This window comes from Pinus tabuliformis, chromosome 7, assembly GCF_031772625.1.
Source record: "Pinus tabuliformis cultivar Carrire ecotype Pingquan chromosome 7, CPIR1, whole genome shotgun sequence".
NCBI lineage: Eukaryota > Viridiplantae > Streptophyta > Pinopsida > Pinales > Pinaceae > Pinus > Pinus tabuliformis.
Genome location: NC_142293.1, coordinates 1,805,057,900 through 1,805,083,312, shown reverse-complemented (window position 1 = coordinate 1,805,083,312; position 25,413 = coordinate 1,805,057,900). Strand labels below are relative to the sequence as shown.

Below are 25,413 nucleotides of genomic sequence, written 5' to 3'. Positions count from 1 at the left end.
TCCTTGGGTTAAACCACTGGGTGCTTATAGCTAGGCTGATGAACCACTTAGTGCTTTCTAAGTGCTTGCTAACTAGCTAATGAACCACCTTCATAGTGGAATCAATCCTTGGGTTAAACCATTAGGTGCTTGCAGTTAGGTTGATGAATAACTTAGTCCTTGCTAAGTTCTTTCTAATTGGCTGATTAACCAACTTCATAGTGGGTTCAATCCTCGGAAACTAAACTAAACACTGCCCTTTGTAATTTGGGTGAAGCCTTGTGATGTGAAGCACAAAGAGTAAGTGAGTCACTCTAGTTCTTACTATCAAAAGATTAGTTGATGAACCACCTAGACAATGGGATTCATCTCTTGTGTGTTTGACCAAGCCATTGATGTGAATTTTCCCTTTGGAAGCATCCCCTTGGACTCTGGATCTAACTTGGGGGTGGTTAATTGCAAGATATATTATAGTGTAGTTGGGCTATGGTTGGGTGGAGAGTGGAAGTCCCTCCTTCAATTGCCAACAATTTTAACTCACTCAAATAAGTATAATAATTTATCCATATATGACTATGTTTGTTATGTTGATTGTTAATATATGGTTTTGTATGATTCATGAATGAATGCTTCAATCATTGAATATTCATGGTTTAATTACTATTTTACTTATGTAGGAAGGTAATGAATGTTTGAATGGTGTATTGGCCGCCATCTTCATGATTTTCATGATCACTTTGTTGGAAGTAATGCTTCCATGTCATGTGTGAGTTGTCATTGTGAGTCCCTACGTGTCATTCTAGAAGTAGTTATTGTTGAGCTAATTTATTAACACGAATTAACACAAGTATTCATTATCAATCCAGGTTTGTAAAACTTGGAGGCAAGTCCACAGTGTATGGATATCAGGTATAGCCAAGCTTAGAAGATAAATTTTGAAGAACTAAAGAAGTAAAAATTACAAATATAAGGCTATATTAACAATTTCTAACTCACTTTTGCAATGTATGAAAGATGAAGTGGCTCTTAACTTAAGAGATCCATTTGTTTCATTCTCTCTCAATTATCACTTAATGAATAGAAATCAGAAATCATGAATTAACAATAGCTTAAGATGCATAAATAAACAATGAAGGCGACTCTTAACTTAAGAGATCTTTGGGCATTTTTCATCACAACTCATTCATCATTATTCTATCATTGGAAAACTGAAAGTACATAAAAACGGCTTGCATGTAACAAAGATGAATTCTAGTTTTGATCTATTAATTCAATAGAAGGAGAATTAAACTTGAACACTTTGTTGTCCCTTCTTATTAAAATGATAAACAAACTAAGATTCATCAATAATATAAATCATCACACATTAATTCATAAGAAAATCTGAAACAAAGCAAGTATTCAAATTCTAAAGTAACCAATTCATGAAAATTAAGCTAATCTAACAATGAAGTGTACTTAACTTGGAGTGGGGGCCCTCCACCCTTGCCTTGCACTCTTGAGGTTTATATCAAATGCTGAAACTTCAGTCACTCATACACATCAATGAACAGCAAAATGAAAGTAGAATGGGTTCTTCAAATTAATCTCCAAAATCCAAATGTCTCAGCATAAAGTTATACAAAAATTTCATATCATAAGCCTTCAAAGTCTTGGCTTAAATAGAAGATTATGAAACAAACTGATCTAAAGTCTCTCTAACAATCATATCTATTCATATCCATCTATCTAAGTCGAATCCATCTAATCTATCACTAGAAATATGGACAATCCCATGAAATCATAAAACTGCCCTATTTCCTAGGGATTTTCTGGGTGACTAGTCATGTTTGACTAGCCTTGACTGGGCCTAATAAAGCTTGTTTTGACCGAACCAAGTGGAATTAGTTCAGTCCTAGTTCCCAAGCTTTCCATTCATGCATCCAGCTTGAGCCCAAGTGTCTTGCAAATATTTCATCCACATAGCTATTACGGGAATTTCTGATTCTGTCCAAAATTGCACTTGAAACTCAATTTTCATAAAAACTTCTAGAAATTGCAAAATTAAAATTAAATACCTGAATATGCATAAAATACATTAAAATGAGATGGATGTGATGGAAAATGGATGAAAAATATAAGGATTAAGTAAGTTTCCTTAAGAAAAAATAGATCAAAACTGAGGGCCAACATCTCCCCCTTGTTGATCTTCAAGCATGTGCTCATACTTGTTTCTTTCTTTTGGATGTTCTTACCCCTGCTGTGCATACTATTCCGGACCCTGATGCCTCTTGCTATGTTGCCTCTAACAAATAGTCCATCCCTGTGTTATGTTCTTCTCTATACAAAGTAGCCTTAACCTTCTGTTTTTCATATTTATTTTTCCACATGTTCTTTTCCATACACTAACTGGTATGGACTAAACCCAGTTGTGTTTTTCCATATTATTTTGTATGCCCATAGTGCATCTCTTAATTTTTCTGACTAGTCCTTCCTATTTAGCTATACTGTTTTTGTCATTATGTTTTCTAGGACTTTATTTGTTGCTTCCACTTGTCTGTTTGCCTGAGGATGATACGGTGTTGATTTCCGGTGCTTTATCTTATACTTTTCCATAAGATCCCGAACAAGTTTTGAAGTAAACTGTGCTCCCTAATCAGTTACAATCTGTCTAGGCACACTAAATCTCACAAATATTTCCTCAAAGAGAAAAGTGACCACTGTATTTTATGTTTCCTTTGTGACTGCTTTTGCTTCCACCCATTTAGTTACATAATCTGTACATACCAAGATGTACTTTTTTCCATTTGATGGTGGATTTATTGGTCCCACAAAATCTAGAGCCCATTGCTTGAATGGTTCTATGAGAACTTGTGGTTTAAGTGGCATCTCATCTAATACTATTGGTCTCCCTATTCTCTGGAAACTGTCACATCTCTTGACATAAGCCTTGGAGTCTTTGAAGATTGCTGGCCAGTAGTAGCCCAATTGCATCACCTTATAGGTTGTTCGCTTGTCTGCAAAATGACCACTACACGGTTCATCATGACATGCTTTCAAGATTTCTAATATTTCATCTTCTCTCACACATTTTCTTATTATTAAATCAGAACTAGTATAAAACAGATCGCCATTTACCCAACTATATCTAGAGCTTTCTCTAATGATCTTTCGTTTTTGTTTCTTTGTAAATTGAGTTGGAAATTTTCCAGAGGATAGATAGTTTGTTATGTTTGCAAACTATGGTGTTTTTACTGTTATTGCAAACAAATGTTCATCTGGAAAGTTATCTGCAACAGGATTTGGATCATTGGGTGTATGTAATCTTGAAAGAAAATCGGCCACTTGATTGTCTTTCCCTGGTCGATCTTGAATTGTAATGTTAAATTCTTGCATTAACAGTAACCATCTTGTTATTCTTCCATTTGTGATTGATTTGTTCATTAAGTATTTGATTGCTGAATGGTCTGTATGAATGAATACTTGGTATCGTGTTATGTAATGCCTGAATTTGTTTACTGCATGTACTACAACTAACATTTCTTTTTCTGTGATTGTGTAGTTCAATTCTGCTGGTGTTAAGTTTTTGCTTATGAAGTATATAGCATAATTGAACAGGCTTTCCTTCTGTCCAAGCGATGCATCTATAGCAGTATCAGATGCATTAGTTGAAATATGAAATGGCAAAGACCAGTTTGGTCCATGAAGAATGGGTGCAATTGATAATTTTTCCTTAAATATCTGAAATTCATTTTGACAATGATTTGTCCATTGGAATTCAACATCCTTTGCTAGCAATTTGAATAGAGGTTGTGCTATTTTGCTAAAGTTTTCTATAAATCGTCTATAGTAGCCTGCATAACCCAAGAAACTCCTTACCTCCTTTTGAGTTGTAGGTGGCATTAAATTCATAATGACTTGTATTTTAGCTGGATCCACCTTAATTCCTGATGAGGAAATATGGTGTCCCAAAACTATCCCTTCGGTTAACATCATGTAGCATTTTTCATTACTCAGGGACAAATTTATTTCTATGAATCGTTTTAAAACTTTCTCAAGATTTTTTAAGCAATCGTCATATGTGTTTCCATATACCATGAAATCATCCATATAGACTTCTACACATTCATGGATTAGATCAGCAAATATTTCAAGCACTGCTCTTTGGAAAGTTGCAGGTGCATTACATAGTCCAAATGGCAAAACATTATATGCATAGGTTCCCCATGGGTAGGTAAATGTTGTTTTGTCCTGGTCTTCTGTTTCTATTCTAATCTAATTATACCCACTAAACCCATCTAGGAAAGAGAAAAATTTCTTCCCAGCTAATGAGTCTAGAACTTGGTCAATGAATGGTAGTGGAAAATGATCTTTCAATGTTGCTTTGTTCAATTCCCGGTAATCCACACATATTCTCCACTTCCCATTTTTCTTTGGTACAACTACCAATGGAGAAACCCATTGACTATCTGAAATAGGATAGATGAACCAAACTTTAAGTAGTTTCTGCAGTTCTTCCTTCACTATTTCTTTCATCATGGGATTCATTCGTCTTTGTGGTTGTCTTACTAGTTTAATCTGTTCATCTGTATAGATGTGGTGAATGCATGTGTTGGGATGAATTCCTTGCATATCTGTATAATCCCAGGAAAAAGCTTTTGAATATTTTTGTAATAATGCTATTACCTCTTGTTCTTGTGACGATTGTAAATGGTTACCAATGTTCAAATGTTTTCCAGGATATATCTCAATTATTTTTGTTGTTGAATTGGTAATTGTGTTTACAGGAAAAATGTCTGTAAAGGATTCTTGCAAGGATTGTATTGTACAAGTTTCCTAAAAGCACTGATTCAAAAGATTACTTGCAACTTCATGTTGAATCTCTCTAAGTTGCTCTGAAATATTTGGTTCTGAGATGAAAAGATCCATTAGATCTTCATTCTCTTCCTCCTCTCTAAGATCAAAGACTTGATTGATACTTAGAACTGATTTGGTTTACTGTTGTTCTTGTTCTTCAAGCATTGATTCTAAAGAAGGTGATTGTGCAGGAGAATAAAGTGTAATTTGTTTCCTCTCATCTCCATGTGCAATAATCATACTTCTAGATCAGCATCTTATAAAGGCATCCGCAGTGGCTAACCATGGTCTGCCTAAGATTAGAGGATGTTCTCCCAAATTTGTTTTTGGCTGCAAGATGAGGAAGTCAATAGGATACTCCCATGAATCCAAAGAGACTATAATATCTTCTAGTATTCCTTCTGGTACAACTTTAGATCTATCTGCTAACTCTAGGATTGTAGAAGTAGATATGATGTTGTTTAAATGCAGATACTTCATTGTCTCCATAGTCATTACATTTATAGCAGCTCCCAAATCTATCAATTTGTTTGGAACTGAGAAATTATTTATTGAAATAGTAACCATAGGGATACCAGGATCAATATATTTTTCTACTGTTGTTTTTGTAGACATGAGGCTTGCTAATTTTGCAATGACTTGGATTGTAGTAGGATACTTCTTCTTTTTACCAGTTTTCTTGATGCATAATTCCTTTATTGTTTTAGCATATATTGGTATTTCTTTGATTGCTTTCAATAAGGGAATTTTTACATAAGAATTTTTCAATTCATCCAAAATGTCAAATTCAAGAAGGTTCATTTCAATATTCTGCTCTACTAACCTCTCTGGATAGGGTGGTGTTTGAGTTATAATAGTTTTTCCTTTCTGAACTTGTTTTTCTAAATGTGATGTTTCAGGTTGTTCTCCTTGCTCATTTGGTTCTTCTATGATCAAAGGAGAATCCTTTTTAAGCACCTTTCCAAACCTTAAATGGACATCATTTATGGGAAGAATAGAATATGTTGGAAAATATGTTGCTTCTTCAACATTGTATGCAGGTTTATCCATTTTATTGCTTAGATTCGCCACTGGCTGGGCTGGTAATTGAGTTGGTCTAGGCTGGTTTGAAGGTAGTTGTAACTGTTATGGTTTTGTTAGTAGTGGTGGAGAATTCTATTGCGGAAATGGCATGGATAATGGATATGCAGAATTTTGTTGCGGAAATGGCATGGATTGTGGATATTGCTGGTATTGTTGGTATGGAAATGGCTATTGATATTGTTGCTGGTATTGTTGTTGGTATTGTTGAGGTGGCTAATTTCTGTAACCATATCCTCTTCAACCTTGTGCAGGTTGGTTTTGATATTGCTATGGAGGCCAAGTTTGCCATGGCATTAGAGTATTCCAAGAATTTTGAGGTGGATACTGATAGTTTTGTTGAGGGAATTGTTGTAGATTTTGTTGAGGAATCCTTGGTTGCCAAGGTCTTCTCAGTGCCACATAATAGAAACCTTTTGTTCCTTGCACTTCTTCCATTGGATTCATTTGCAATTCCTTCAACCTTAGACAATTTTCTATTGAATGATTTTTTGTACAAAGACCACACACTTGAACACTATCCAAAGTACATTCTCTTAATGCATGCTTATTTCTACATTTGGGACAAAAGATTGCTAAAATTTGTTCTTGTTCTTCTTTCTTTTTGTTTGCTTTTAGAACATCTACTTGTGTCCCTAATGTACATAGGAGATTAGTTTTGAAGTTTTCTAGCAAGCTTCCTATCTCTGCTCTTGTTACTCCTGCTGCTGCAGATTTTGCTACTTTTGAACTAACATCTTTCCTTCTTGTTTTTGATCTTCCTCTAGAATATTTTTGACATAATTCTGCAATTTCGTTAAATGGCAATTTTGAAATATCACCCTTGCCCATTACATTCAGAATGTCAAGGTATTCATCTCTTATACCTTTGAGAAAGATTGTTCGAATGGTGTCTTGGTTTAGAGAGTGTTGTTTAGATTTTTGTAGATTATATGCAAATATTTCTAAGTATTCTTCTAGACTCTTGTCTTCGTGTTGTGTCATTCTGAAAACATCCTCTTTCAAGTCCCTAGGCCTACAATAGGCTTGACATTTTTTAAGAAAGATTGATTTCATTTCATTCCAAGAAGCTATTGTTTGCTCTCCTAAACCCATGAACCATTTTAAGGCTGTTGCTTTCAATGTAGAAGGAAAGAGACGAAGTTTATGTGTGTCATCGGTGTATCCATAAGTTCTACACAAGATATCAAATTCAAACATAAAGGAATCAGGATCTTCTGTTGACATTCCATAAAAATTAGGCAATACAGAAGGTGGAATATTTTTCATTTTTACATCTTCTCCTAATACAACACTTGTATCCAATATTGGAAAGCCAAAAGTAGCTTCCTGATCACCACCATCTTCTTGTCTTTTCCTATCCTCTTCTCCTTTCCTATCATTTTCTCATTTTTCCTCTTCCTCTCTGTGTCTTCTCCACTCTCTTTGTTGCCTTTCATATTCAAGTCTTTGTTCAAGAGTAAGAATAACAGATCCATGTCCCTCTTCTGCCATAGCTTCAATTGTCTCAATGTCAACTTGAGGCTCAGGTTGTTCAAAAATAGGTTGATCTATGGACTCAAAAATGGACTGCTTTTCTTTAACAATTTCTTTTTGTTTTCCTGAAGTAGGTGTTGTTGTTGGAGTTTGTTTTCTTTTCACCTCCCAGGCTAACAAAGTTTGCCTTTCAATTAAAGTTAATCTTTGTCCTATTCTTTGTTTTTCTTCCATTCCTTAATTGTTGGTTTACTAGCAACTGGTGTTGTGAGCTTTGATGGTCCTACTTCTATTGATGGGGGGTTTTGTTTAATAAATCTACCTTGAGGATCTCTATTTCTAGACATAAAGAAACATAACCAAAAGAAATATATCTTAACTAATTTTTTTTTACTTTTGTTTTATCAAATTTCTAGTGTCTTTGTTTATCTTTTTATTTCACTATGCTGATAATTGCCTCCCCGGCAACGACGCCAAAATGTTGAGATAATTTATTAACACGAATTAACACAAGTATTCATTATCAATCCAGGTTTGTAAAACTTGGAGGCAAGTCCACAGTATATGGATATCAGGTATAGCCAAGCTTAGAAGATAAATTTTGAAGAACTAAAGAAGTACAAATTACAAAGATAAGGCTATATTAACAATTTCTAACTCACTTTTGCAATGTATAAAAGATGAAGTGGCTCTTAACTTAAGAGATCCATTTGTGTCATTCTCTCTCAATTATCACTTAATGAATAGAAATCAGAAATCATGAATTAACAATAGCTTAAGATGCATAAATAAACAATGAAGGGGACTCTTGACTTAAGAGATCTTTGGGCATTTTTCATCACAATTCATTCATCATTATGCTATCATTGGAAAATTGAAAGTACATAAAAACTGCTTGCATGTAACAAAGATGAATTCTAGTTTTGATCTATTAATTCAATAGAAGGATAATTCAATTTGAACACTTTGTTGTCCCTTCTTATTAAAGTGATAAACAAAATAAGATTCATCAATAACATAAATCATCACACATTAATTCATAAGCAAATTTGAAACAAAGAAAGTAAACAAATTCTAAAGTAACCAGTTCATGAAAATTAAGCTAATCTAACAATGAAGTGTATTTAGCTTGGAGTGGAGGCCCTCCACCCTTGCCTTGCACACTTGAGGTTGCTATCAAATGTTGAAACTTCAATCACTCATCCACATCAATGAACATCAAAATGAAAGTAGAATAGGTTCTTCAAATTAATCTCCAAAATCCAAATGTCTCAACATAAAGTTATATAAAAAATTCATATCATAAGCCTTCAAAGTCTTGGCTTAAATAGAAGATTCTGAAAAAAATTGATCTAAAGTCTCTCTAACAATCATATCTATTCATATTCATCTATCTAAATCGAATCCATCCAATCTCTCACTAGAAATATGGACAATCCGATGAAATCATAAAATTGCCCTATTTCCTAGGGATCTTTTGGGTGACTAGTCATGTTTGACTAGCCTTAACCGAGCCTAATAAAGCTTGTTTTGACTGAACCAAGTGGAATTGGTTTAGTCCTAGTTCCCAAGATTTCCATTCATGCATTCAGCTCGAGCCCAAGTGTCTTGCAAATATGTCAACCACATAGCGATTACGGGAATTTTTTATTCTGTCCAAAATTGCACTTGAAACTCAATTTTCATAAAAACTTCAAAAAATTGCAAAATTAAAATTAAATACCTGAATATGCATAAATTTCACCAAAATGAGATGTATGTGATGGAAAATGGATGGAAAATATAAGGATTAAGTAAGTTTCCTTCAGCAAAAAAAGACCAAAACTGTGGGCCAACAGTTATTTCCCTATGTGTGTGAGTTGTTTATGTGTCATAGATCCACCTTCTTTAGATCTTATCATCTAGAAGTCGATGATCTAATTCTTATATATGTAACTAATTTGTGTGATCAATAAACATAGAGTGATTTGTGTTGTGTTGTGCAATCTCTCTCTGCTCATCACTCAATTTCTAACATGGTATTAGAATGAGTACCGGCTTGAATCCCTCAAGGGAGGGCTAGGAAAATGTGAGAGAGTGTTGAGATTATTGATGCTATGTAAATAGATTAATTAAATGTTTTATTTCCATACTTATTATGAGATTTTGTGTTCCTGTATGTAGTAAAGATCTTATCATTTTCTTGTTTTTCTTCTTTAAGAAGTGTTTGGATTCTTCGGCCTGAATTTACTCACTAAGGCAAGAAAAAGAACCTAGAAGCGGAAGCATAAGTGTCTGGTTATCTTCGTAGCATAATCTCGACCAATCTGGAGATGGGTGATGAGGTGCTTTCTATGTCGCGGTGAGATCAAAAGGGATGGAAATGAAAATATGCGCTGAGATAGAGGTCGTCACCTGCTCACCTCCAAAAGGTTGTTGCTCAGAAAATTCAAAAAGTCAGCTACTATAGATAGCTTCCTGTTCTCTGTGGATAATTGTTTCTGGCATAAGATCAATCGGTACATAGCAAATTCATAGTAATTATCTACAAAGCAATGGAATTCTTAGTGTTCACCTTGATCATGGCAGTATAAATTCATGTTTTAATGCATAGCTTTCATCATCAGTGTGGTCCACGAGAAGTTGGGGTTGTGCAAACCACTGTGCAGGAACATGCAAGTAAGGGTTTGGCTTCAAAACTTCTGCCGCCGCGAGCCCTCAATTTCCAATTCCACAAATATTGTTCTAATCAACTTTCTTCTTCAGTCGAAAATCAACTTCATTGAACGATAGTTCCGAGAACGGAAGTGTGCACCTTTTGAGCAAAATGATGTGGTTGAATGTCGAGCGAAAGCTCTGAGAATGAGTCCCAAAGAACTATCAAAATTCCACGGCCGATACAATTCAAAATGTGATGTCAGGTATATCATATGGGTGAGACGGGTCCAATAATTGTTTGACTGCACCAAAAATGGGATTAATCAAAATCTCGTGACCATTATCACAAGATAAAAAATTCCATACGAGGATCATCACATCATGACTCTATTTTGGGCCAATTCTTTTTTTTTTGGTTATCGTTTTTATGATTAAAAATAAAAATAAAAAAGGGGAAGTGTGTGAGGGATCATATTCATATTTGTATTTTTCTTGGTTGTAAAGTTATTTTGGTGCATAAAAATATGATTGAAAACTACAAAGAACAGACCAACTGATTAACAAACTAATGTGATCTATCGTGCTCTGAGAGCATTAGTCATAGGGAGTTCTTAATAAGGTCAAGCTGGTGTGACCCATCGTGCTTCGGGAGCATCAGTACAAGTTATTTTATAATGTCAAGTTGCAGAATTGTATGCACATTATGTACTAAGAATGTTATCCTAGATAATTGGTGAAGGCTGTAGAGGGTCGTGGATTCACAGATGGTGGTAGTTCCATAGGATGGTTCAATATCAAGACTGGCCCATTGTGCTTCGGGAGTTTGAGAAGCACTAATTCTACAAAGCACATCAACGATGGTCTGAAGCGTTTATGTTTTAAATGGAGATCCACCTCAAAGATGTGGTGCTGAAGAAAGAGTCATGTTTGCGAGATTCCAGAGTGGATGTGAGTTCTCATGAAGACCAGTCAGACAAAGATTCATTTATTGTTGTAATGTGTGTTTCTCTATATCTTCCATGTAAGCATTAAGGGAGGGTGTTGGAATTAATGCTTCCATGTGATGTGTGAGTTGTCATTGTGAGTCCCTAGGTGTCATTCTAGAAGTAGTTATTTCCCTATGTGTGTGAGTTGTCTATGAGTCATAGATCCACCTTCTTTGAATCTTATCATCTAGAAGTCGATGATCTAATTCTTATATATGTAACTAATTTGTGTGATCAATAAACATAGAGTGATTTGTGTTATATTGTGCAATCTCTCTCTATTCATCTCTCACTTTCTAACACACTTGCATGATTGTGATTGGTTATCTGAAGTTTACTCAGATAACTTGTCATCGAATAAGTTATCAGTTAACTTATCTATTTATGAGTTTGGGCAATTCCTTACTATGAGTTGGTTTATAGGATATTTTACATAAGTTTAATTTATATACATTCGATGTTAAATGAGCACAAATGTTTTTATGGTTTATACGCACTTATATATTGTTGTGAGTATAACAATAAATTGTGATATCTTGAGATTCATTGTTTCAATATGGCACATTTCCCTTGAGAGCCTATGCTTAGGTTGAGACAACCATTCTCAGAAATTTGGTGATTCTGAGAAGATGCCTTAGTCATAAGGAATCCTTCTAAACTTTCTCAAAAGCATCCTTGGTACTTGGTATTAGGGCTTAATTCCTAAGGAGCTAAGGTTTGGCACTCTTTAACAATTTTAGTGGTTGATCCAAAGCTATCAAGCTTCTCGAGCTCGAATATGTTTCTTGGCTAGACTATCCTTCTATCGTTGGCACTTGTATCTGGGATCTAGATGCTTCGGGTATGTTAGACTTCAATAAGAGTTGATGATTGTATATAATGTAAGATCATTGTGAAACATGAAGTGGGACTGGTGGGACCCATGCACCAATGTAACGTGGAAGTGCCACGTAGATGTCACATGGTAGTGGTGAGTTAGTGTGGAACCATATTAATGTTGAGGCAGAACCTTATCACTACCCACTACTTGTCATTGTAGCACCTATGTGATATAACATGGAACATTCAATGGTAGTGGAGCAATGGTAGCAGCTGTTGTGAAAAGGTTCTTCTATTAGACCCATTAATTAATTGAACTACGCACTACTTATTGGTGGTATTTAACCCTTGAATATTTCCTGATGGTGGTAGTGCTATACAGAGTAGAAATTTCCCTGAAACATTCTCGTATGTTGGGGCCATTAACTGGCGGGACCACCCACTACTCATTGAATCAATATTTTGGCCTTCATAATGAGTAGGCTACTCTGTACGATGTGATTACAAGGTAGCTAGATCAACGACCTCTATTCATTTTGGGTCCCTTGGTCCATTATGGGTTAACTACGAGGGACGACATGATTGTGAGGTAGTTAGATCGACGAACTCTGTTCATTTCAGGTCCCCTTGGTCCATTGTGGGTTTACTACCCAGGAGGGGTCTGACATGAGGTTTCTTTCCGTGGGTCCCCTGTTACATGGTGCATTATTTCCGAGGGGTATGACTAGGGCATGGGACAAATCAATGGTCCTTTTTCACCCAAGGGCCCCCTTTAGTCAACTGAGAGTTAATCGGGGGTGTAGGGGGATTCAAAACATGATATCACTAATCTTATAAACCTCTTGGTTTTTTGGGTTGGTGGAAATATTATGGAACCTCATGCTGGGGAACTACCTTACATATGGGTCCTATGTAGGGTGACGTAGAATGACATGAAACTTTCTGTGGGAACTTGGAAGAGTCGCGTGGATTCTATGTGGGTTACACATGGATGTCACGTGGCATTAGGTGATTGCGCGAACTTAAGTATGACATAAATTTCAATCGAGGAATCAGATTGAGATGAAAATTATATCACCATAAAGATCTTGATGAGCTAGACACAATGGTGACATCATAATTTATTCCTGCAACCTTTGGAAAAGAAGGAATTTTTGTAACCCCATATTCATAACAAACTTTAGAGGTTGGGTTAAGTCATAAGTAATAACTCCCATAGTCTAAGACAGAACAAAGGGATGAGAGCAAGTGTTACACAAACAATTAATTATAGCAAATTTCTCAAATGAGGCAAAATATGTGGCAAGTACAGAATCAAAAAAGGATATTGTGTGGCTCAGAAAAAGACTTGAATATTTGAAGGAGAAATTGATGAAATGAATATTTAAAGGGGAAATTGATGAATTCTATTCCTCTTATGGTTGACATACTCATGCAGTTAAGTTGGCCAACAATCCTAGATTCCATGATCAAACAAAGCACATCAACACAAAGTAATATCTCCTTAGATATCATGTATAGGCCAAGACTCATTTAAGATTGCTTCACAAGTGAGCAAATTGCAAACATATTCACCAAACTATTTGGAAGAGAAAAGTTTGAAAACTTCAAAAAAATCCTTGGACTTACGAACACCGCTTTGGATCAAGGGTGGAATGATAGATACCTAATCGTTTTGATTATGGTAAATTGTAAATATAATAGATTAGAAGAGAAGAGTCACTCACTCTTCGTTAAAGATGAAACCTTCTCTTTGTATTAATGTATGGCTCACCTTAATGAAAAATAACACATGGAGTTATTCCTACCTCAACCTTTTCATAAATAAAAGCTATTAATTTGAGAAGTTAACTAGATTTACTACACGTCATCTTTATACACCATATTTATTATATTGTACCAAATTGTGTGATTAGCTTGAATAATTATGTGAATAGGTGTACCTATTTTGAAATAGGACTTCAACAATTTTAATTTAAATATCAATAATTATTAGATGGATGGTAAAGATTTAACTTCCATAGAATATTCTAAAATATTTCTAGTATTGGTCACAAATTAAAGGTTGTGATTGATCTCAGGTGTAGTTATGCTCTTTTTGTCTTTTAAATTAAATAGTTTAATTAAAAAATGTCATATGAGCAAAGTTATGGTTTTTTTGGAATGTGGTATTAGTATGCCATGGTATTGTAACAAAATCTATTTACAGTTTAAGAGTCTTCATAGTTAAGAATTTTGTTGAATATTCTATTAAATATCTTGAAAAAAAATACATGTATCATTAATTTTATAATTAATAAATTTTAACATATTAATTTTTCAACAACTTCCTTTTCTCATCTATGAGACTTAGCCTTATTATGCTTTTTTTGTTTTTTTCAATGTAACTTAATAGGTTTGTGTTCAAAATATATAGGAAACCCTTTGTCATTTGTTCTTGAAGTGACCATTGACAGTACAAGATAGAGACTTTGTAGCCCTCCGAAAAAAAGATTCGGGTGATTGGTGTATTCTATTTATTTATCTATTTAAAGATTCGGGTGACAGTACAAGATAGCGACTTTTAGCCCTCCGAAAAAAAAGACAGTTGGAGACAGTTGGAGGGTTACAGAGCTGGTCAGTGGATATGCGATAAGACTACGACAGAAGGAGATGCCACACGATGATTTGGATGATGGGTTTTAATGATTGTATTTTTTTACTTAAAGATTAATTTTCATAAATTTAGTTATTAATGTTTTGAAAAAGGTTAAAAAAATGTGGAAAAAAAAGGTGTATTTTTTGTTTTTTTAAAGAAAAAATGGAAACAAAAAACATTTCTTTTTAGAAGACACCTTAAAAACAACATGATATTCTATTTAATGAAATACACGATTCTTCCAACTGCGACAGAAACTTTGACATCGTAAACATTTTGACTTTGTGTGTAAAGAGATTACATTTTTTCGCTTAGACATCACATCCTGTTACGTTTGCGATTAGTCGAGGCAAACCAACAGTGAGATGTAGTACTCTCTCATATATATAATATAGATAGCAAGTATGATAATAGTAAGCTAGTTCCTGGTTTACTGTTTTTGCATTTTTGTAAGGTGTGGATGAGATAAAAAAGACAATAAATCATTGGCTCATTTGCATATATCCATATATACGAATAATTGACTCACTTATATACCAATAATTTGCTCACTGCTGGATATTTGCCTATATATAAAGGAAAGTTTTCATTTACATAGCTTTTCTTTTAGTATGTCCATCCCACAAAAATATGTCTCAAAACAACTAGAGACACTGCAGATCCTCGGCTAATCAGTAAGAATACGAATCCTCATACTCATGCCTATTCATATATATAAGATAATAATATCCTCCATCTTAAATTGAACAATTATTTCTATTAACCGTATACAAGATACCATGTCATGTTTTAGTTGCCTTACTTGAGTCCATACAAAAGGCTGCAAATACAAATTTATTTCTATATTCTTCCCAAACAAATTTATTGATTTAATTTTAGTAGTTGTTTTTATTGAACTTCTTTTTCCTTCAATATGAGGTTGACTCATTATTACTGTCCTTATCTTTATTAGGTAGTTTACCTGGACCCTTGTTTGTTTGTTATGTTTTGATCACCACCCTTCTGGTTATTTTTTTAACTCAATTCAATTCTTCTTGTAAATATATTCTCACAGTATGAAGATTCTTACAAGTACAAATAACTTTGACATGAAGTTGGAAATCCAGTCAGTGCCATGATCTGCACCTGTTATCTTTTCCTCAACTGCAGCAAGTTGATCACTAATCTATGTGAGCATGACAAGGTAATCTGTGACTGAATCCAATTATTCTGAATTGGTTCCGTAACATTTCTATTGTTGTTTTTTTCTCAAACAGGTGAGGAATCATTGATCTTTAAGTGTATCCATAACCTTCAGAATTTTTTCTCTTCCTGTAAAAAATGTAATCCTAATTTAGAAATTCGAGGGCACATAAAAACTATCCTCGTTTCAATTTCGAGGAATCTGAAAAATTAGCTTTTAAAAGAAATATTGAAATCCTCTTACTGTTGACCATTTTCTATAGTTATTGGAACGAAAAAGGCATTGGGTGTGCAAGAGATAGTGTTGTTGCCGATCTCAACTCAACTGCCTTGGGGCTTCGAACTCTTCGACTACACGGATACCTGGTGTCTTCAGTTATACATAAAAATCTATTAATCCTTGAAGTTCTTTTATGATAGCTCTGAACTTCCATCTACTGCCAGACATTTATTGCTAATACATTATACGTTAAAATCAGATGTGTTAGAAGACTTCAAAGTACAAAAAGGGCAGTTTGCATGTTCGGCCATTCAAACAGAGGGAGAGATAAGAAGTGTTCTCAACTTATTTCGGGCTTCCCAAAGAAAGTTATGGAAGAGGCAGAAATCTTCTCTACAATATATTTAAAAGAAGCCATACTAAAGCTTCCGGTCTGCGGTCTTTCACGAGAGGTGAGGGGGTCATACTATCATCATAACATGACATAGCCTAATTTACACATATGTTGTGATCTGTATTTTATAACAATTTAAATTTTGTTGTTGGCAGATATCGTACGTTCTGGAATATGGTTGGCATATAAATTTGCCAAGATTGGAAGCAAGGAACTACATCGACGTATTTGGACAGGACCCCATTTATTTGTAGGTCCATGATTTCATCGTGTAACAACATTTTTTATTCGCAAAGTTCCATCGATCCACTTATGTTGAGAGAAATCCAAAGCCTTATTAAATCTGGATGAAGATGGATATATGTTCTTTGATATATAAACAGATACAGTTAGGCCATTTGATGGTGTTTTGTCCATTAAGCCAAGGGACATTGTTGCTTTTCACAAAAAATGTGTTAACAATTTAGATTTCCTGTCAAATTTTCAATTAATGTTCGTTACATTTGTTTGTTGGCAGGACGCCAAATATGAAGACCCAAAAACTTCTAGAACTTGCAAAGTTGGAGTTCAATATGTTTCACTCTTTACAACAGCAAGAGCTAAAACTTCTCTCCAGGTGATGTGATGAATTATGTCATCGGATAGTATCTGTTTAGAAGACAAACTAGGATTTGAGTGGTCTACTGTAAAATAACGTGAAATCTATGAACTTTGTGTGTAGATGGTGGAAAGATTCGGGTTTCTCTCAAATGACCTTCCCTCGGCATCGTCACGTGGAATATTACACTTTGGCATCTTGCATTGACAGTGAACCTCAACATTCTTCGTTCAGACTTGGATTTGCCAAAATAAGTCATCTTGGCACGGTTCTTGACGATATTTACGACACCTTTGGAACGATGGATGAGCTAGAACTCTTCACAGCGGCAGTTAAGAGGTTGTACTGGCGATGACCAATTCAAAGAATTTTAGAAGAATGTAAGCTTCATCACTCCATTAATCTTTAGGAACTAATTTACTTGACCGAAATTTGTGTTTATATGATCAGGTGGCATCCGTCTGCGACGGAGTGGCTGCCAGAATATATGAAAGGAGTATATATGGTGCTTTACGAAACCGTTAACGAAATGGCAGGAGAAGCAGAAAAGTGTCAAGGCCGAGACACGCTCAACTATGCCCAAAAGGCTGTATGTACAGTAATAAAGCATACATACACAACTATTTCTTTGTGAGAACGTAATGTGATTATAAGTTCATTTGCTTTGTTTGTGATGTTGCCTGTGCAGTTGGAGGCTTATATTGATGCTTATATGAAAGAAGCGAAGTAGATTTTCAGTGGTTTTTTGCCAACATTTGAGGAGTACCTGGATAACGGGAAAGTTAGTTTCGGTTATCGCATCGGCACATTGCAACCCATTCTGACGTTGGGCATTCCCTTTCCTCATCACATACTACAAGAAATTGACTTTCCTTCCAGGCTCAATGATGTGGCATCTTCCATTCTCCCACTAAAAGGCGACATTCACAGTTACCAGGGATATCATGTGACCCTTGTTGGGGATTTTTCTGTCAAAATCCCAAAAACAAAATAAATTGAGCACAAAGAACAATGCTCTATTTCTCTCCAGGATCTTAACACAGCGGAAGGCTAGAAATTTATTTATGAGAACAGAGTATTACACACCCATAAAAGGCTTTGTATTCATTAAAATAAAATTACTGATACAAAATTCATCCTCTTTCATTCAGAGGGATTCACCAAAAAAAACACAGTGCTGCTCTATTCATTCATTTCCCATTCCATTCAGTATACTACGCTGCTGCGTATTACTAACATTCATTCACTTGCACTGTTGCGCTTCTACCTTCACTCCCACTCTCTCTACCTCTCTCAACGGACTACAACACACACACATTACATACAAAATCTGAATGCTTTAATGAACAAAAATGGAGTCCCATGCTGTGAACTGCTCGAGGCTGTCCTTCTCGTCCTTGACTGAGCTGAACTTTTACTGCGGTAGCTGAAAAATTCAATGTGTAAGAGTTGGATTGCAACCTGCTTCTTCTCGGCCATACTGCGAATTGAATGCTTCTGCCCGCTGCGTTGTACTGCTCCATGCTTGCTTTAACTGCTCCGCGCCTTTGAACAATACTGCCCACATATATATCTTCTGTATCGCCACTTCCGGAGGTTCGCACACAACTCAGTCGATTGCCGATGGCCGATTCCCCTGCTGGACGTGATATTATATAAACTGCAGTCGATATTCTCTATCGGGTCCGGGATCCATCGCATAACGCGCATATATGAAAAAGTTGTGCACCCTTGGTTTCCCCGATTGCGATATGCCGATCGCGATCTGGGCCAATGCCTCCAATCCTTTGCTTTTCCTTATATTTCGTTATATAACGAAAATGCATAAAATACATTGAAAATGGCCTGAGCGCGCGGACTTGAAAATTTATCAAAAACCATTTATAATGCTATCGGGTCCGCTCCATCGGGTCGGATACATGCCTTATACAAAAGTCCCGCTCCTTTGGTTTCGCCGATAGCGAAATGCCGATGTGATATCCGCCGATGCAATATATTATAACATATGCCTGGAAAACATTAAAACACGGGAAAAAAGGGGCCGCTGCGGAACTGAAATAATATGAAACAAAATGTTAAACACCCATCGGGTCTGGCTCATCGGATCACGACTATATATATGTGCAAAGGCTCCGCCACATTGATAATTCCGATAGTGATACGTCGATGCGATATCGGCGATCGCTCATCGCAACATATAAATGCCTCTTTGTAAGTCCTCCACTACGACTTCACCGATGTGATATCGGCGATCGCTCGTCAGCGATGTTTCCATGCTGCTGCACGGCTCAACTGTTGCGCAGTTGAAATTACATTTTCAACACTTCCCTTTAATTTCAACTGCTGGGCATTCAATCATACCCAAACACTTCCTCAAAAATTCAAAGCTTTTCTGATCTAATGGCTTTGTCAAAAGCCAAAATGTCTGCTACCTGTTCCTGAGTCCTGCAATGTTGTAAAGTGATTTCTCCATTGCTTACCAATTCTCTGATATAGTGGAACCCGGTGTCAATGTGTTTCGTTCTCTTATGAAACACTGAATTCTTTGATAATGCAATAGCCGAGCTATTGTCACAAAAAATCACTGTTGCTTTTGCCTGCTCTTGGCCTAAGCTTCTTAGCATTTTTCTCATCCACACTGCTTGACATGCTGCTGCTGTAGCTGCCACATATTCTGCCTCTCAGAATTCTTTTTGCTGCTTGTCAATGTGCCTCTTTTGGCCTCTGCATGAATCTGGAAATCAAACTAACAGCAAACATTATGTCAGGCCTAGTTGCAGTTAAATACATAAGGCTGCCAACTATTCTCTTATACAAGCTAGGATCAAAATCCTTGTTGCTGTCCTCTTTGCTGAGTTTTAATCCCATTACTGTGGGAGTGATTGCTGCCTTGCACTCTTGCATATGGAATCTTTCCAACACTTCATTTACATATTTTGCCTGTGAGATAAAAATTCCATTTTCATTTTGATCTACTTCTATTCCTAAGAAGTATCTCAGCAAACCCATGTCAGTCATCTCAAATTCTTCTTTCATGACTGATTTAAAATTTTCATTGAGGTAGTCATCATTACTAGTAAAAATCACATCATCAACATATAATACTACAATTAAAATCTTACCATCCTTTTCTTTGATGTAGATTATGGGTTCTCCCTCACATTTGTCAAATTCATTTTCTAGTAGATAGGAATCTATCCTACTGTACCACGCTCTTGGCACTTGCTTCAGCCCATAAAGAGCTTTCTTCAATCTGCACACTTTGTGCTCTTGGCCTTTCTTCTCATAGCCTAGAGGCTGTTCAATATAAACCTCCTCCTTTAACACTCCATTTAGGAATGTTGACTTCACATCCATTTGGTAGACTTTCCATTTGTTTTGTGCTGCTATGGACATCACTGCTCTCACGGTTTCTATTCTTGCAACCAGTGCGAAAGTCTCCTCATAATCTCTCCCATACTACTGCTTGTATCCCTTGACAACTAGCCTTGCCTTGTGTCTTTCAATTTTTCCTTCAACATTGCACTTGGTCTTATAGACCCATTTGACTCCAATGACTTCTTTACCTTTTGGTAGCTCAACCAAATCCCATGTCTTGTTTCTTTCTATGGCATTCATCTCCTCATCCATAGCTTCTATCCATTTCTTATCTTTAATAGCATCTTCGAAATGAATAGGATCATCAACATGACAATACAAAGCAAACAATGAATTCATACCTTCATCATAAACTTCTTACCTCTTTCATTTGGTGTGCAAGTGCTTGAAGATGCACTTGAATCTCCTCCTTGTGGTGTACTTGGAGAAGCACTCTCATTTCTCCTCAAGGTTGTTGCTTGTTGTCCTTGTGTTGGCGCTGCTGTTTGGGGATGTGTTTCAGCCATCTCCTCATCATCTTCATCATGAGACAAACAGTTTTTAACATTCACTGTTTTCTCTATGCTTCCATCCCAAGCTTCCTCCTCAATAAATTGAACATCTCTACTCACAAAAAACTTCTTGGTGGATGGGATATACAACCTGTAAGCTTTGGATTCCTCACTATATCCAATGAAGATACATTTCTCCCCTTTGCTGTCCAACTTCCTCCTTAGCTGATCTGGAATGTGTGCATAAGCCACATAACCAAAAACTTTCATGTGGGTGACTCCTTACTTTCTCCCACTCTATGCTTCTTCCGGCACTTTGTTCATCACTGCTTTTGTTGGGCATCTATTCAAGATATATACTGCAGAGTTTACAGCTTCAGCCCAATAATCATTTGGCAAATGCTTTGCCTTCAACATGCTCCTCGCCATATCCATGATGGTCCTGTTCTTCCTTTCGGCAACTCCATTTTGCTGTGGGGTGTACCTTGCTGTAAATTGCTTATGGATTCCATTTTCTCTACAAAACCATAGGAATTCTTTGGAGATATATTCACCTCCTCTGTCAGTTCTCAAAACTTTGATGCGCAACCCACTTTGATTTTCCACAAGTGCTTTGAAATTTTGGAATTTTTCAAACACTTCACTTTTGTTCTTGAGGAAATAGACCCAAGTCTTTCTTGTAAAATCATCAATAAATGTTAGAAAATATTGGCTGCCAGCTAAAGATGGATTTTGCATCGGTCCACATAAATCTGAGTGGACAATTTCTAAGGGTGCTTTTGCCCTTATGCTTTTCCCGCTTGGAAAACTTTCTCTGTGTTGTTTCCCCAATATGCAACCTTCACAAAGGCTGTCCGGTTTCTCTATCAATGGTAATCCTCTTACCATCCCTTTTCTGCTCAACAAGTTAAGACCTCCAAAGTTGAGATGTCCAAATCTCAAGTGCCACAACCAATTTTCATCCTTTGGCACACTTTGGAAAGCCTCTTGGGAAACTGCTGCAATTTCTTCTTTGTTTTTCAAATTTGCCCTTATTCTGAGAGGGAACATCCTGTTCCTCGTCATTTTTACTTCAGCAATGCATCGCTTACTGGGTGCTCTATCCATGATGGTGCATACATCATTCTCAAAGAAAACATTGTACCCCTTTTGAACAAGTTGTCCAATACTCAAGAGGTTACATCTCATTCCAGGAACATAATAGACATCTGCTATGGTTTTCTTTTCACCTTTCTTTGTAAATATTTTAACTTCTCCTTTACCCATAACAGAAATTTTGCTATCAGTCCCAAGTGTGACTTGTGACTTCACACTTTGGTCTAAAGCAGAAAACAGGGCCATGTTTCCTGTCATATGGTTACTACAACCGGAGTCTAGAAACCATATGTCTTCACTGTTTGTTTCAGCCATATTACAAGCTAACAATACATTATCTTGGCTGATATTTTCTCTAGTGATATTTGCACTAGATCTATTGCTCATATCATGCTGCTTCTTCCTACATTCATTGGCATAATGCCCATATTTTTTACAGTAATAACATTGGACATTGGATTTTTCATACCTTTGTCCTTGAGCATGATGTTGTCCACTTTTTTGGCTGCTGCCTTGGCCTTGGTTCTGATTTGGGTTGCTGCCTCTTCCTTGAGCATTTGCTGGACTGTTCCTTCCACCTCTGTTTTGGCTTCTGCCTCTTCCTCTCTTGTTTCCTCTGCCTTGACCTCTTCCTCTTCCAAAGGACATCTGGGTCTTGAAGGCTTGCTCTAGAGATGATTTTTCATTCCTACTCAACCTCTGCTCATGTGTAATCAGTGATGCATGAAGTTCATCAACTGAAAAGTTTGAGAGATCCTTTGTCTCTTCTATGGTGGTGACAATCACATGGAACCTTGAGGGTAAGACTCTCAATATTTTCTCCACAATCCTCCTTTCTTCAAGAGTCTCTCCATGAGTCCTTATCTGTGTGACCAGACCAATTACATGTGTGAAGAATGAGTCAATATTGTCTGACTCTTTCATGCACAGGTTCTCAAAATCTTTCCTCAGCAATTGTAGTTTTGCTGTCTTCACTTTCTCCATGCCTTGATAGGCTGTGTTGAGAGTTTTCCATGCTTCTTTGGATGTCTTGGCTGTTGCTATCCTTGGAAACACACTTTGGTCCACTGCTTGATACAAAAATACAAGGGCTTTTGAATCCTTCTTCCTATTGCTTTTCAACAAATCCTTCTCTGCCTGAGTTAATCTATTAAACCCATTTTCATCTGCTGGTTTTTCAAAACCATCCTCAACTAATTCCCATAAATCTTGTGAGGTAAACAAGGCTCTCATGGTTATTGCCCAGTAGTCATAGTTTGTCCCATTAAACGGTGGGAGCTGGATATTAAACATACCCATGCCAGTGCTTGTGCTGGCCATTCCTTGCATTCTTGACTTGACTCTTTTGCTGAGTCTTCACGCCGCTGGAGAAGTTGCTTCAACAAGAAACCTTCCTTCAACTTCTTTGACACCTTTCAAAGAGCCTGAACTGGCTCTGATACCACTGTTGGGGATTTTTCTGTCAAAATCCCAAAAACAAAATAAATTGAGCACAAAGAACAATGCTCTGTTTCTCTCCAGGATCTTAACACAGCGGAAGGCTAGAAATTTATTTCTGAGAACAGAGTATTACACACCCATAAAAGGCTTTGTATTCATTAAAATAAAATTACTGATACAAAATTCATCCTCTTTCATTCAGAGGGATTCACCAAAAAAAACACAGTGCTGCTCTATTCATTCCTTTCCCATTCCATTCAGTATACTACGCTGCTGCGTATTACTAACATTCATTCACTTGCGCTGTTGCGCTTCTACCTTCACTCGCACTCTCTCTACCTCTCTCAACGGACTACAACACACACACATTACATACAAAATCTGAATGCTTTAATGAACAAAAATGGAGTCCCATGCTGTCAACTACTCGAGGTTGTCCTTATCGTCCTTGACTGAGCTGAGCTTTTACTGCGGTAGCTGAAAAATTCAATGTGTAAGAGTTGGATTGCAACCTGCTTCTTCTCGGCCATACTGTGAATTGAATGCTTCTGCCTGCTGCGCTGTACTGCTCCATGCTTGCTTTAACAGCTCCGCGCCTTTGAACAATACCGCCCACATATATATCTTCTCTATCGTCACTTCCGGAGGTTCGCACACAACTCAGTTGATTGCCAATGGCCGATTCCCCTACTGGACGCGATATTATATAAACTGCAGTCGATATTCTCTATCGGGTCCGGGATCCATCGCATAGTGCGCATATATGAAAAAGTTGTGCACCCTTCGTTTCCCCGATTGCGATATGCCGATCGCGATCTGGGCCAATGCCTCCAATCCTTTATTTTTCCTTATATTTCGTTATATAACGAAAATGCATAAAATACATTGAAAATGGCCTGAGCACGCGGACTTGAAAATTTATCAAAAAACATTTATAATGCTATCGGGTCCGCTCCATCGGGTCGGATACATGCCTTATACAAAAGTCCCGCTCCTTTGGTTTCGCCGATAGCGAAATGCCGAAGTGATATCCGCCGATGCAATATATAATAACATATGCCTGAAAAACATTAAAACACGGGAAAAAAGGGGCCGCTGCAAAACTGAAATAATATGAAACAAAATGTTAAACACCCGTCGGGTCCGGCTCATCGAATCGCGACTATATATATGTGCAAAGGCTCCACCACATTGATAATGCCGACAGCGATACGTCGATGCGATATCCGCGATCGCTCATTGCAACATATAAATGCCTCTTTGTAAGTCCTCCACTGCGACTTCGCCGATGCGATATCGGCGATCGCTCGTCGGCAATGTTTCCATGCTGCTGCATAGCTCAACTGTTGCGCAGTTGAAATTACATTTTCAACAACCCTCTCTATTAAATCCAATGGAAGGAGTTTTTCTTTGGATTGCATGATTGGTTAGTTTTTCTTTGCATTGCATGATTGGTTCTAATTTAGAGTTGGATAAACGATTTACTGGGATGGAAAGTGCAGGCTGAGAGGAGCCGTGGAGAAAAATCTTCGTGTATATCATGTTATATGGAAGAGAATCCCGAGTCAACAAAGGAAGATGAGATCAATCATATCAACTCCATGGTCAACAAATTACTAAAGGAACTAAATTGGGAGTATCTGAGACCTGATAGCAATGTTCCAATCACTTGCAAAAAACATGCATTTGACATTCTCAGAGCTTTCTACCATCTCTACAAATACCGAGATGGCTTCAGCGTTGTGAACTATGAAATAAAGAATTTGGTCATGACAACCGTCATTGAGCCTGTGCCTTTATAACTACAAATTTAATCTACATGTTATGCATGGCAATAAAGCCTCATCAGATACTTGAAGCATGTAATGATTTTAACATTATGGGATGGAGATAATATAAAATATTAGGTTTTAGAAGTGACTCATGTGAATAAAATCATTTGAGCCCTATCTTTGTGAGTTATATAATGATAATAATAAAAAATTTAGAAAAGTAATTCATATCTCAATTCTAAAAGGAGGATTGGGAAATTTTGAATATAAATGTATGAAGTTAAATGAAATTTGATTTCAGAGGGAATGATTTAACGAATTATGTTACATTATTTATTATAATTTGTGCATTGTTTATTTGTTCACTATTTATTAAATTGAATGTACATTAT

The 25,413-nt window shown here is 36.5% G+C and overlaps 1 pseudogene; it reads left to right on the top strand.

Annotated features, from left to right (window-relative positions):
• Positions 1-25,051, top strand: part of LOC149255573 ((R)-linalool synthase 2, chloroplastic-like) — a 149,499-nt pseudogene extending 124,448 nt beyond the window's left edge.
• The last annotated feature ends 362 nt before the right edge of the window (positions 25,052-25,413 follow it).